General features: G+C 38.6%; 1 long non-coding RNA gene across 1 annotated transcript; it reads left to right on the forward strand.

Moving 5' to 3' along the window:
- The first annotated feature begins 5,002 nt into the window (after positions 1 to 5,002).
- Positions 5,003 to 14,377, forward strand: LOC122864844. The gene is made up of 2 exons (XR_006375314.1): positions 5,003 to 6,472; positions 12,933 to 14,377. It is a non-coding gene; the product is annotated as an uncharacterized LOC122864844 (long non-coding RNA).
- The last annotated feature ends 722 nt before the right edge of the window (positions 14,378 to 15,099 follow it).

The raw sequence follows: 15,099 nt of genomic DNA on the forward strand, positions 1-15,099 counted from the left end.
TTAATAATAGTGCTTTTGTCCTAATAATACCCTTTTCTAATGGAATGGAAATGTTTGACATTTTGGGAAATATGCCCATTCACTTTCTTGCAGAGAGTTAGATGATAAGATCGATACTACTCTCTACCTGTACCCTAAATATGAAGCTACATCCAGCAAGCAGCTAGCTTAGCTTAGCATAAAGACTGGGAGCAGGAGGAAACAGCTAGCCTGGGTCTGTCCAAAGTAAACAAAATCTGCCTGCCAGCAGCTCTAATGCTCACTAGTTAACACATATATCTTGTGTGTTTCATTCATACAAAATCACGTAAAATGGCAACCTCGCAGTGACGATTAGACTCCAGGAAGTTACAGCGCCTGGCCTAGAAACTCTCCAGAAAATAACCCCTATAAAAACAGACTGTGTTTTTATGCCTCTTTATGGATTTAAACAATGTGTTAGTGAGCTTAAGAGGTGCTGGCAGGCAGATTTTGTTACCTTTTGGCAGAGTCAGGCTAGCTGTTTCCAGTCTTTGTGCTAAGCTATGCTAACCAGCTGCTGGCTGTAGCTTCTGATTTACCGTACAGACATGAGTGGTATCAATCTTCTCATCTAATTTTCAGCAAGAAAGCAAATATGCGTATTTCCCAAAATGTTCATCCCTGACACGTTTTCCCGTTTAGATGTGTGAAACATACCTTTAATTTTTTCTGATCAAAACAAGGCTTCATTACATCCTCAACAATGGCCTACTAAATATAATAAAACACATTTTGATCATTTTTCTTTTTTTTAATGCCTATAAAAAAATGGTGTTATGGTCAAATTCGCTATAAATAAGACCTGTGTGAGGCCTTACCAACCTCTCATTCTGAAGCATCTGCAGTTGTCTGCATGAGCAAAATATTCACTACCCAAAAAGCTATAAAAAAAAATTATAGATTTGATCATGACGAGGAGGAGGGAGCGCAGGGTGAATGTGAAATAGAGGAGTAAGTATCTGAGATAGGGGACAATGTTGAAGATGATCCAGACTACAATGAAGAGAGCTCTGATGATGACCATGGGCTTCATTCCCCTATGAAAGGCAGGATAGAGAATAACCACAAATATAATCAAACTGACCCAGGTCCCACAAGGTATGCAGTCTCACATGTCAACGACATACAATCTGCCTTTGAGCTTTTTATACTAAAGCTTAAAGATAGTGAAGAAAAGTGGTACTCTGGTACCTTTTCTGTTTCTGTTTTATTTCTTCGGTTTTCAGCACTCCCTCTCCGATTACATTCACCAGGGAGGAACTTTTGGACATTTGACAATTCACTTGTGAAACTTTTTCACTGCTTCACCCAACTGGAGAGTTTTTAGTTGGAGGAGCAGCAGAGCTCCATAGGATTCGCAGCAGACGGCAATGGGGGGAAGCGAGCCGGAGCTCGACAAACTGCGACAGCGGGGATTTCGAACTGTGCTCCCATCTATACATTTGGCGAATGTCCGCTCTCTGGCCAACAAGATGAATGAACTGCTGCTTCTCAACAGAGCAAATACAGACTTTTCCAGATCCGTTGCCCTGTGCTTCCGAAACCTGGCTTGGTGAGATACTACACTGCCAGGCTTTCGACTCTTCCGAGCTATTGGGATAACGAGGGGAGGCGGAATCTGCTTCTACATAAACGAAGGTTGGTGTGCAGATGTCGCAGCGTTAGAGAAAACATGCTGCGTCCTTGGCATCAATAATCACAGCAGAGAGTCTCTGCTGTGATTAATTTGTGCAATAATTTATTCTTCTGGCATCATGATGAGTAGCATGACCAGCATCACTTCTAGCACTGTGAACACTAAAAATAAACACAACAATTGCTGCTTATTATTCTTTCAGTTAACATAAGGTTGTAAACAAATCCTTATATTTTTAGTGTAACATTTGCAATAACACACCTATACACTGCACATTAAATTACTTATTAAGCAACTCAAAATAACAAAATGCATACAGACAATAATTAATAATTAAAAACACACTGGACCATTGCTACACCATATTACAGGACACCTATCACTCTGCCAACTAAGCCAACACTTGCAAACGGATGACAGCAAGGTGGCACTGAAAAAAGTTCCAGCTAAAAATAAAACACTGGCATTAAAAATTATTCCATTTGATTTTGATATTTCTTGCATTCTGATGTGTTTTTCTATGACAGTCTCCTTATTTTTTTCTGGTTTTAATATCATTTATTCATAGATAAAAATTAGGCTTGTGTTTTTTTTTTTAAATCAAATGATAATAATAATAATATAGGCCTGCTCTAATCCACTATTGATGTAAACAATACTTGCATACCTGCATCAGAATACATTATACTAACTTCTATGTACAGGGTCCTTGTGAAGTGTGTTCTGTTTTAATGTGCATGTTTTTGTTCTGTGCCCACACTACAAATCCATTTTCCTTTTGTTAATTATAAAGCTAATCGATCAATGGCAGCTTCCAATCCCCTGTTTTGAATTTTGATGGTGGAATGGATTATGGATTATGCCGTTAAGATGCTTTAAACGCTGTTGGAATTGAAATGGTGTTAATCACAACAATAGTGTCTTGGTGTTGAACTAACATGAGACTGTAATATAGTGAAACAATGTAGTGTATTGTCAATACTTGTGTACTTGTATGTATTTCAGATCAGTTTTGTCCCTGCCAACTGAACTGGGTATATGAGCTCTGAGCCTAAAACAGGCAGTAAAAAACATGTCCGACACTGCAGCCAGTTCCAGTGACTGTGGGTAAGAAAGGTGAGTGACTGGGGCACAGACAGGTAAGTGCAGAATCTTAAACTGATGATGTTAGCTGGCGATGTTATAGACAGAAGTGTGTAGTGTAGCTTGCTAGGAAGAGGTAGCTGTGTGGAAATATTGACAGAGGTGTATGCTCTGTCGCTCGCTAAGGTGAGGGAAGAATGTTTGGTTTGTTTGGTGTCTCAGGTAGCATGCTAGTTTGGTTAATACTGTTTGTTGTTAGCTGGTTGTTGTTGGCTAGCATGCTGTTAGCTGGTGGTGTTATTGACAGAGGTGTATGCTCTGTTGCTTGCTAAGGTGAGGAAAGAATGTTTGGTTTGTTTGGTGTCTCAGGTAGCATGCTAGTTTGGTTAATACTGTTTGTTGTTAGCTGGTTGTTGTTGGCTAGCATGCTGTTAGCTGGTGGTGTTATTGACAGAGGTGTATGCTCTGTTGCTTGCTATGGTGAGGTAGCTGAGGAAGATCGTTTGCCTTGTTTGGTGTCTCAGGTAACATACTAGTTAGATTAAGATGTTAGTACCTGGTTGTTGTTGTTGGCTAGCATGTTGTTAGCTAGTGATAAAACAGACAGAAGTGTATGCTCTGTTGTTTGCTGGCATTGATAGTAACATGCTAGTTAGCTTGACATATTGTTAGCTGGTTGTTATTAGCTAGCATGCTAATGAGGGTAGCTGGTGATGTTGTAGATTGACCATACAAGGTCTAGCCATACTAGGCATCGACCTAGTCTTGTTTCTTTGGTAAGACAGGTCAAGGGTCATGATTCATGCATGGAAAAGTTTCTCTTACCATGAAGATGAGGATGCCTATTAAGCCAGTAGGGCCAGTCACTGTAATTTAGCCTAAGCAGATGCAATGTAGATATAAGATTAATCAGTTGAGAATCAGCTCTTTGTTTCGGTTAGAGTAGGATTCAAGGGAAGTTTAAAGCTTCGTTACATCAGGGTTAGAGAGTGATGTCGCCTGTCATGGGGCCCAGTAGATTTAGATAGACAGCACAGCCTGATACCCACTGCAGGGCTTAATGATAGGTCAAAACATAATTTAATATTAATGCTGGGTTTACATAGGAATGCTCACCCATTTTTTGCCACACTGTATTGATAGCTTACTCATGACAATAATGTGCTATTTTTCAGACTTTATTACTTATTTTATGCAAAACTTATAGTGCATCTAAATAGGACCCCTTTTGATTTAACCTATGGAGAGTATACAGAATCCCACAGAAGCTATACTAGAATGGTTCTAGACAACTTAATGTCGTAACAAACAGCTTTCAACATATGCAGAGGTATCGGTCGAGTTAAAATGCAAGCAGATCTCAAATATCAATTTAAAGAATCAATCAAGCTTCCACAAAGCCACAGAGATTTCTGTTGGCCCTCTGGAGATGTTCAAACATTCACTTTGATAAGACTGGGCTGGTAACATCAGCATGATGTTCAGATACAGTAATAAGGCATATAGTAGTAAGACACTGGTTTTGACTCATACATGAACATTTGAACCCACAGTTAAGTAGGTGTTTAATTTACAACTGTTTACTAGAAACCATCTGCCTGCAGATGATCATCAGCTTGCCAGAATTCAGTTAACAATGAAAAGAAAATGCAGGTTGCCACAATGCATAATTGTCAGTCTTGCCTCAGAAAAAAAATAATGTTTTACTGGGATTGGATGGAGTGACCTTGAGGACACTTTTAAGTGAGATTAGATGAACTCTTGGGACAGTCACATACTCTAAATTCATACTTTATACAGCTTCCCCCCACAGTGTTATGTAAGATAAATGACTTGAAAATGAAAATCTTAAATTCATGAGACACAAACAGTGGAAAAATAATGCTGATATTCAGGACCTGGCATGCCCTGCATGGTTACCACTGAAGCCAACCAATCAAATGTGGTGATAATGCAAAGCACAAGAACTGACAGCCATGGCATCAAAACAACTGTGTTCCTTCTCAATGCCATAGTTAATCGACATTATTTATTCTTAATGCAGTACTGCAGAAGTGACATTGTTTTGGAAAAGATACATTAACCTTTCTAAAAATCTATGAATGACAAAATTATCAGGAAGCCTGTTAATCTCTGAGATATCCCATTTCCTTCAGATAGCCCTTACTTTGCTTTAAAACAGCATTTGAGAAGAGAAGATGTGGTTCTAATTCAGAGGGAGCAAAACAGCACAGCTGGATATCTTTTATGAAAACAGAAAACCCTAGAGGTTGGCATGGCCTTTTATAAAATGAAACTTTTATGGGGTTTAAAAGTGTCTAATACTGTTAAGTATCCAATGATAACATTTATAGACTTTTTAAGACTGTTGGCAGTGAGAGCAATCCTTCACTATTCACAGTTTTGGATAAAAGATTATATAAAACCTACTAATAAAATTAATCCATCTAAATAACTATATAAAGATGGCATCTTTATATAGTTATTAAGTTATTAAGAAGGCAACCAATATACTCTTCATAAGCATAAGGACTATTAACCAGGGGTTTTAATAGTCTGACCAGGTGCCCCCCCCACATTTTGGTAAATTGGCCAATCAAAGTATGTCAAATTAGCTATTTGTAGTTTTTTTTGTAGTTTCTGTATGCAATGTACACATGGATGTACCGACAACTGTCACCAGATTACTTTGCTACCGAAGAAACGTGATCATTCTCAGGCAAGTGCTGGAGTTAAAAGCTTGCAAAAGCTTTTTTCCTATGATTTCTAAGCAGAATGGAACTAACATGCTGCAAAAAGAGTACTGCACCTGTAGCAGATGCTAAATTGATACAAAATTGTACCTTTAACTACCAGCAACTACTTTGTTCCTTCAAAAGGAACGCATGAGGGCTCCTTATGTGGCAGTAAAATTATATTGCTTCTGTACCTCTAATTGAGCGTATAAGCAATTTAAATTGCTCTATACACACATATGAACATCAGTGGAAGCGGGACAGGTGGTGTAATCATGTTCATCTTTTCATGCTTAACTGTGGAGTGAACACTCCATGTTACGTGTAAATTTGCATGCAAAACAGAGCGATATGTTTGAATAACAACAATACACAATTTGCTCCTTTCTAAATAGCTTGGCTTCTGGAGTTATTACCAATTCTCCTCAGGTCCATCACCAACAGAGCTAATCTGAGAGTCCAGGAGTACAGAGATACCTGACCTCTGACAAATGGGGCAGCTGCTCATTCTGCTGTCCTGCATACTTTATATCCTGCACTTGCTTATTGCACTTCTGGTTAGACCTAAACTGCATTTCGTTGCCTTGTACTTGTACATGTGTAATGACAATAAAGTTGAATCTACTCTAATTATGTGATTATTGTGGCATAGGACATCTATGCAGGCAAATGGACACAACTGTCATTAAAGCTAGGGTAGGCAATTTATTATTTTAGAAGCATTTTTGAAATTCTCTTTACATCTCTTTACATATGCAAATATTTCACTGTAATTCTGAATTGTATTACCAGAACAGCCAGCAACTGTAAATTGTTTCCATTGTGCTCTCAGGTCAACTGCATAACTGGAGTCCTACCACAAGCACATACTTATGTATGCAAGCAAGCGCTTCAGCTTCTCCCCACCTGTATACGCAGCTCAGACCATGCTGGCTGGCCTGGACTACAATTACTACATCCACAGACCAGCCAAGAGAAAAGCTGATGGCTCAATTCAGTATGTTGAGTTATAAGTACTCCTATACATTTTAGTCAATAAACGTATAGATGCTGAATCAAGGCAGATCCAGTAGTATGACAAATACAGCTTTATTGTTTTATTTGTATAAGAAGACCAAAATGCATGGTGCTGATTTAGTGTGTTGATGGCATTTTATGTGTAAAAATTAACAATAAACAAGTGTCATACCACATTTGGTTGTCACAATTTGTGCAGCATGTAAAGAGATAATAAATGTAATGGCTTGATTGTTTATGCTGTAAGTGTAAAGAAATGGCATTCATCATTTTCAAGATTGTATTCAAACAAGTGAGAACAGATTATGCAGAACAAGAAATAAAAGCCAGGAAATGTGTTAACAGTGCTATAGCTACATTTGTTCGTAGCTTAAATGGTGTTGAAAGATGGAGTTAATTTCAAGCCTAGAGGAAATTATGTTTTTAAGTACAGTAGCTAATTGCCTTAAAGACCACCTCCAGTGAACTGCTTACTGTTGGTAGTGTCACTGCTTTTGAATTTGGCCTTTAGGACCCATTTTGTTACACCTAAACATAGCCCTGACCGTCATGGCTAATGTTGAGTCTATTTTTTATGTTCATTGTGGTTGTTAAAAGATAACATCTGTAGCCATAACACTGTTACCACCTCTGCTCTTCCTCATTCCTACAATCCTACCCTTTATTCCCTTTTCCACCTTCCACCCTATGGACTAGCTGTTACCTGTTGCACAGGCCAGGTCTGTTGATTTTATTTTAATTAATGTGTTTATTATGTGTAAATGTTTTTTTTTTTTTTTTTTTTTACATTTATAGTTTTAAATAATGTCCACCTTTTTGTGTATTATGTCCTTGATTGAACAGATTTAGCATTACACAACACTGGCATATACAACACAGCAAGCTGGCCTTTTTCACATCCTTCACATATCTGTCTTTCTCTTGGTTTGATTTAAATCTGTCACTACACACATGCCAGCATTATTCCATCTTACTTTTATGGCTCTGTACCTCCCCAGCTGGAGTCTGTGGCTGCTCACTCACCTGTCGCTCTTGATAAACAACTCTGCTGTGCACACGTGCATGCCATGATCGCAGGAGGCTCTGTTCATTTGGAGTTATTGGACAAAGATCTGTGTGCAGCTCTAGTTTTCTCAACGTTTGAAGGGAAAATAGTAGCCAGCTGGTTATTTGTTACTACATGGCCAAAGTTGGCAGACGGGGCTTAACACTGAACCATGGCCTCAGATCTACAAGTGCTGATCCTCATTCTGGCGGTGTTATATACTGCTGCAAATGTCTCCAGGGCACACTGAGGATGTGACGGGGTGAGGAGCTCAGCAATCATTGAGGACCTCCGCTTAAAGATGAAGTGGTTCAGGCTGGAGGGGTTATAGTTCCCAGATGGCCTGGATGTGTTTGGCAAAGTTGGAACAAGTTGCTGGAGAAAAGGTTGGCTGCTCTGCTGCCCTGTTGCACTCCAAGATCCTAACCTGGATAAACAGCTAGAAAGTAGGTTTGTTTTTGAGAGGATGGAGTCTTACACTCAAGTCTCTGTACCAATTCAGTTTTGGGTTTGCATTGCTGGGGCACCACTACTCCCCTCTCCTCATTTGCATGAAAAACATAAATTAATTCAAGTTCAATATTTGAGGTACTTCATGTTCTGTATCTACAGCGTGGTTAATTAAAGTAAAGGACACTGATTTAAATAATTTTATTAATGTTTTTCTTGCTTTCCCTGTAAATGTGAGGATAAAAAAATGGGCTACACCCATCCACCTATCCATTCTTGTTTATCCTGCAGGGTCACACAGGGTGGGGGGCATCCATGTCAGTAATACGGATAACCCAACACGTACACATTCACTAACACTAACATTAACATTTGGGCATTCAGTTTCTAATTCACCTTACCTGCATGTCTTCAGACTGGTGATGGTGTAACAACTGTGCAGCAAAGTGGCTAAATCATCATTTTAAATTGTGCCTAATTCGTAGACCAGCCAACGAATTACTGTGATGGCTTTCCTTTTCTTTCTGACAGCAATCTATTGTACCTCCACACATTTGTGATCATGGTGGGTTTTTAAACCAGCAATAACTGGTCACTTGGGAGCAGCGTAAACAAACACATCATTGACATAAGTTGATATGGCGAACTTATTAGCAAACATTTGCTTATTTACACATCCAGCAGTTACGGAGCAACATTAGCATTTATTTAGAGTCATGTTTCTGGCCACCTGGTGAATGTAAGTCCAATATCCACTCTCTTTTAGCTCTGTTTTTGTCTCTACCAACTCCTGAGGGAAATCTCTGGCTCTTTAGTTGCTTAATGCTCCACTATGTTCACCAGCTAACTAACTGTGTCTGTCTGCTGTTTGGTGCTGAGCAGGTAGTGTACAGGGAGTTTTTAGAGCTTTTTTGCTGAAAACAGCTGCCTGCTGCGGTCAAAAACAATACGAGCGCGAACCAAAACAGTAGTGAAGTTGTGAATCGGACAGCTAAACAATGAGCTGCAGATTCAGCTGATGATTCTCTATTGGTTCATCACTATGAACAATGGCTCTCACATTGTCACATCATTATTATTATTATTGTTATTATAAAAATAAATATGTAATAACTCATTAAATGCACAACTTGTGTCATATTTTTGTATTTTGGACCATCATTCATACTGCTGACTATACTGGACTTACACTCATCAGGTGGCTAGACTTAATAGGGATGATAGTGTTGCTCCATGTCTGTGAAATGTCTCAGTAGGTAGCTGTTTGCTAACACGTTAGCCATAACAACTTTAGAAGGTGATGTCAAGGTGAAACCAATGTCACGGCTGACTGTCAGCTTGTTTTGGATTTCTTTTGCCTCCTAATGTTTAAAAATCAGTTAGCTAACATTCACCTTTGTATTAAAGTGAGACTTATTTACCTTTTCCAAACTGCGTCCAGCCGTCCACTCTGGGAACAAGTGACAATTACAGGATAATGGCACACAGAAGTGCCTTAATTTCACAGGATTCTCTGGAATCTGTTGCTTCAAAGATCATAATTAGGCCACCTGAGTGAGAGCAAGTACAATGTCTCCTGATGAGAGACTGTGTTTACTTCTTATTTTACTTTTGCGATAGAACCATTCAAATATTTAGCTTGATATGGACTTCCATTCCGAAAAAGTTTATTCTCTACAGGAAAGCATTGCCACAAGGTGAGAAAGCACACAGAGAATAATAAATGAATATGAGGGAAAGTCTGAGAGTTAAGTAAATGCCAAAATAATTAACATGTTCAAAGGCACCAAACGTTAGCATTTGGTTAGACAGGATCAGTCCCGTCTAATTTGAGCTGCCCACTCTCTGAAGCCTCCTTGTTCATTCTTGATGAAAAGGTCAGTGTCTGCTGGGAAATATAAGTCCTTGTCGGTGTCTCCAAAAGGCATGCATAATGTAACAGCTTTTAAAGGGACTTGTATTATGAAAGTATTTTGGGAAACAAAATAATCCAATACACTGAAATGTAACTGGATCTGAATGCTCTTTGGTTAAAAAAAACTTCACTTTAAGAACAGCAAACAACCAGCCTTTCATAATTAATGAAGGCCTGTCTTTTTTGATGATATTTTTCTGACATGTTCTGAATAAATAAGCAGTTTCTGAATTTGGATTTTTAAATTTGACAGTAATACTATTTAAATTAGATTAGATTCAACTTTATTGTCATTACACATGTACAAGTACAAGGCAACGAAATGCAGTTTAGGTCTAACCAGAAGTGCAGTGAGCAAGTGCAGAATATAAAGTATGTGCATAAACGCAGGATAGAGCAGTATTATGAAAATGTTTTACAAGTGGTACTATGGACATTATATACAGATGGAATTACGATAAACAGAAGTATACTGATGGAAGTAGTGCAATGAATATTAAGTAGTGCAAATTATGGACAGAAATAGTTAACAGTGCAGTAGATGAGTTATTGCAGTATTCAGTACATAGTACTGGTGTGCAGATGATGCAGTATATGTATAAATAATAGTCTGGTAGTGCAAATGAACATGTGGCACATGTAGCAAAAAACAGTATAGCAGCATTTAAAGCAATAATAGTGATGCAACATTAACGTTGCATCACTATTCACTTATTACAGGAAATAAATCATTGATTTGAAACGGTGAAGGGCAGTTTTATTACACATAAGCTTCATCAGCAGAAGAATAGCAGTAGAAGATCAAGAGTAAGCTAAAGTAACAACAGCCGAAGCAGAGCAGCTGCTGGACAGAGGTGTCAAGTTGCATTTGGCCTGGACACCCCCCACTAACCTGATCAATCGGTTATAATAACAACGGATGTTTCATAATAGGTGAGAAAATAAAATAGCTGTGAGAACACAGCATAGATCAATAAGGGACTGACTTGTATCTTTGCCAGCTTTACTTCTGCCAGTTGTTTTCTCTGCTGCTAGTTGTGTGGTGAGTGTTTGGTTAAGTCTAAAATAAATATTATATGGCAAATATGGATATGGCATTCAACATGACTGCATTTTGCAGTCTGTTTGAGACTCTACTGTCAATTGTCATTTGCACAATCAAACAATCAAATCAAACCTGTTGGGAAACCAAACTTAACATATGCTGTGAATCCATTAAAAGTAAACAGATTATTAAGTAAAATAAAATAATCTCAAACAATGTAAATCAATTACTCTTGAACCTAAATTTTAATGCATTGCTTTAACTTAAAGCTGCATTAGTTGATTTTCTGGCCACTTGAGGCCAGCGAAATAAGCTAAAATCATAATCATAACATCTGACATAATTATCTAAAGATGTTATGGCTAACTTGTTACACTTTTTTACACATCCAGCAGACAAGGAGCACCATTAGCATTCATTTTGAATCCTGTTTCTGGCCACCTGATGAATGTAAGTCCAATATTCACTCTCCTTTTAGCTCTGTTTTGATCTTAAATGTGGCCCTTTAAATGCTAAATGCTCCACTATGTCCTATCAGTTGTTAACTTTGGCTGGGCAGGTAGCATACAGTGGGTTTATCTAAGCTTTTTTTGCTGAAAGCAGCTGTGGGGTTGATGAGTTTGGTGAAAAATCTCTGCTGGTTTGTGACCCTTTTCATATTACACTTAGTCCTTTGATCCGTTGATGATATAAAAATATTGATTGGTGCAGCTTTAAACATGTTGTTGTTTGAAGTAATGCAAATATCTTAAATGCAATTTATCTCAAAATATATTCAATATGAAAATTTCGAAGTTACTTGAAACATTTTTCAAGTAACTTCTTTATGTATTTTCAGTGTACAGTGAACATATGCTGTGTATGTTGCCAACTATCTGCTAGTCTTGCAGTAACTAGAATAGTCAAGTCTTTATTAACAATCTTTTTCTTGTGTTAGAAAGTTCTCCAAACCTTCAGCACATCAATGCATACAACTTTTAGTAGACCGAACTGTTAGTCAGCTTATCTTAAGATCATATACCTCAAACATGGTCTTTAATACATGACTGTATTTGTTTCTGAATTCATAAACCTGATATAGTTTATTTGTTCTATATGGTTTATTTTTGGAGCTATTTCAGATGAGCGTCCACGTGATCATCCAGCTGTGCAATGATTTTATTTTTACAGTCATCGCCCGCCACATGAAATGTAGGCTCTGCTTGTTCATAAAAGTTTGTTATTTTTCAAGACAATTTAACGTCAAGGCTTCCTGGGGCACAAAGCAGACCAAGGGCCCAGAAGACATACAACATAAGACAAATTAAAAAACATATTCTGTTACACTGGTAGCTGAGATGGAGATAGGGGGATGTTATGAGAGATTGCCAGGGTAGATTGAGTTATGCCACAAATAGTTACTGTAATAATGTGTCACTTATAATTCTTTCATGCAAGATATACGTACTGGATAATACACAACAAGTTGCACTCTAGAGAGAGATAAGAGAGATATATACAACCCCTTTCGTCAAACTTGACAGGTTGAACTTCTGACCGAGTGGTCGTCCAATCAGATCGCTCCTTTTCCGTCGGAAGTCATGCCTTCCTGTTCCCAACCCCCGTCCAATCAGATCGTTCCACGTCACCGGATGTCCCACATTCCTGTCCCCCAACCCCTGACCTATCAAAATCTGGGGTTGTCCTAAACAGCCTGTTGGACGTTGTTCGAGCTCATGCCGTGCACACACCTTGGGAACTGTTGGTCCACCACACATTGGACCTCGCAGACGATTGTTCAGTGTCTGATACCTTTTGTAAAATCATTAAAGAGACCTGCCACCACACAAAGCGCCACAGGGGACAGAGGTTTAGCAGCTCTGTAGTGTTTTAGAAAATCCATTACCCCTCAATATAATTTTTTCATCTCTACCCGCCTATCCTCTCTCATGACAATCAGTTTGACAGCATGGACAGACTGAAACGTCTGTATTTTCTCCTTGCAGGTGGCGTGCAACTCTTCAAAGGTGGTACCCGTCAGAGGACAGGTGTCATGAGGCCGAAAACATGACGGACAACCGTGGTAAAAACAACCTTTGATCTCGGCATCGCCGTCTACAAAGTAATGCCCCAGCCGTTTTTCGCCCAGCGCGTTGAATGAAGACGCCACTTCAAAAAAAGAGAGAATGACGATATTTAAGGATGTTGTTTTACTTGTCTTTAACCGATTTAGAATCCCTATGTACCTCGTGTCTGCCTTCACTTGAACTAAATCCAATATATTTGAACTTTGACTGTTTCATTCATCTCATGTATATGTGACAAATTTCATAGGGTTCTGGGTTTTAGCTGCAAAGTTATCCAAATAGCTTCCTTCCATGTGAGACCTGCCCCAGACAACACCCCCACACTTGTAAATACATTGTTCTACATTGAGCCCATACATGAGTTTAACTATGACAGATTATTTAGGTTGTTCCCATTCTGTCTGTTGTAAAATATGGATATTAGGTGGTAACATGCAGTGGCACCAAGGCACTGAAGCCCTGCTGTCCTGGCACTGTACACACTGAATTCAGCTGAAATAAATATTGTGAATTTCTGCCAACAAACATGAGTTTCCAACATTTATACAAAATGTTTTCAACTGGATGAAATACATGGTGATGGCAAATTGCAATATCATGCCTATTCAAACAGGAGAATGCAGACTGAAGCCATTGTCTGTTCCAATGCAATGCACACATGCACAGACTACCAACATGTCATGCCTAAATTATGTCAACATCTATGACCCATCCATCCTGATCAAAACAGACCATCCGTACACAGCAGATCTGTGCAGACAGGTGGACAGATGGGAAATATTGTGTGTAAACAGCTCAAAACGTCACCACCTGAGGTTATATTAGGAGGCTTCATTGCAGGTTTCCAAGATTTATTTGGCAGGCAAAATATTTAATGTGTCATTAGTATTTCTGTGATCTTAATCACAACTGGCCGTCAAACAATAACTTCATAAAATTGACAGGAACAGGCAACATGTATTTCCTGAGTCAAAGGACCCACAACATTATTTCCACTCTCTTGACCTTGCTAATCTGTGAAACAAACCTTTGAATTCTGCATGCCCACTGTCCAAACTTATCCACTGACCTTGTTTTGCCTCCCACCCTCCTTTGCACATCTAGCTGCTTCTTCTTGCCTTACAGTCTCCTCTACAACCATTTTCTCTTTCCAACTATGAGTACCCTATGCCAGTAAAACCTTTGCGCACATGTTACACCTGCAACCTACAATATCCCTCTGTCTATGTGCTGCCTGTGCCTCTAAAATTGCCTCCCTTGGTTTCTGCATATCCGCATATCTCTTGTAAAAAATTAAAATGATGTTTGAACTTGAATTAAGATTATTATACAGTGAATAAAGTAATCAAGCCTCAATTGTGAAATTATGTTGTGTTTATTTTATAAATTCTGAACGCTCTCTTAAAGTAAAGGACTAAATAACAAGCCTGGAATTAGGTAATTTTTAGGGCAAGGCCACTATGGCCTTTGATAAATACAAATTTATTGGGACATCATGGCCAAAATGTAGGGCACCAAGGCCGAAACCAATGATGCAATGACAATAAGTGATAATAACATTGTCTGAAGACAAAACAGGATGCAATCAACAATTATGATTCAGTGTATTGAAACACAGTACTGAGTTTATTTTAACACTGTACACTGAATTTTTGATGCTGTCTGATTGATTTTTTAAAATGTGAACAATTGTTAATTGTTATTGTTGTATTTTAATGATACAATGAAGTCTATAAATAGGAAAAGGGTGATCAAAATGAAAATGAACAAGTTTCAACACCCATGCAGCTATTAGCATTTGAGTCTGAGATCAGAGGAGCAGTCACAAAAATGACTCAACTCGCTACCAGCCTCCATTGGTTAGCTGTGCTGGGAGAAGACCGTGGGAATGAGATGCGACCTGTTTCAAAAATTAAGATTTCTCACTAAAATATGTGCTGGTTAGTGGATCAGATACACGCCGAATTAAACACTGACGTATTATCACTGTTAATTCACCATCTATCGTGTGTGTGTGTGAGAGAGAGAGAGAGAGTGAGACGGTATTTGAGGAGTTTTTTTGGCCGTTACCAGAGTAACTACCCGG

Source organism: Siniperca chuatsi, linkage group LG17, assembly GCF_020085105.1.
Source record: "Siniperca chuatsi isolate FFG_IHB_CAS linkage group LG17, ASM2008510v1, whole genome shotgun sequence".
NCBI classification, from domain to species: Eukaryota; Metazoa; Chordata; class Actinopteri; order Centrarchiformes; family Sinipercidae; genus Siniperca; species Siniperca chuatsi.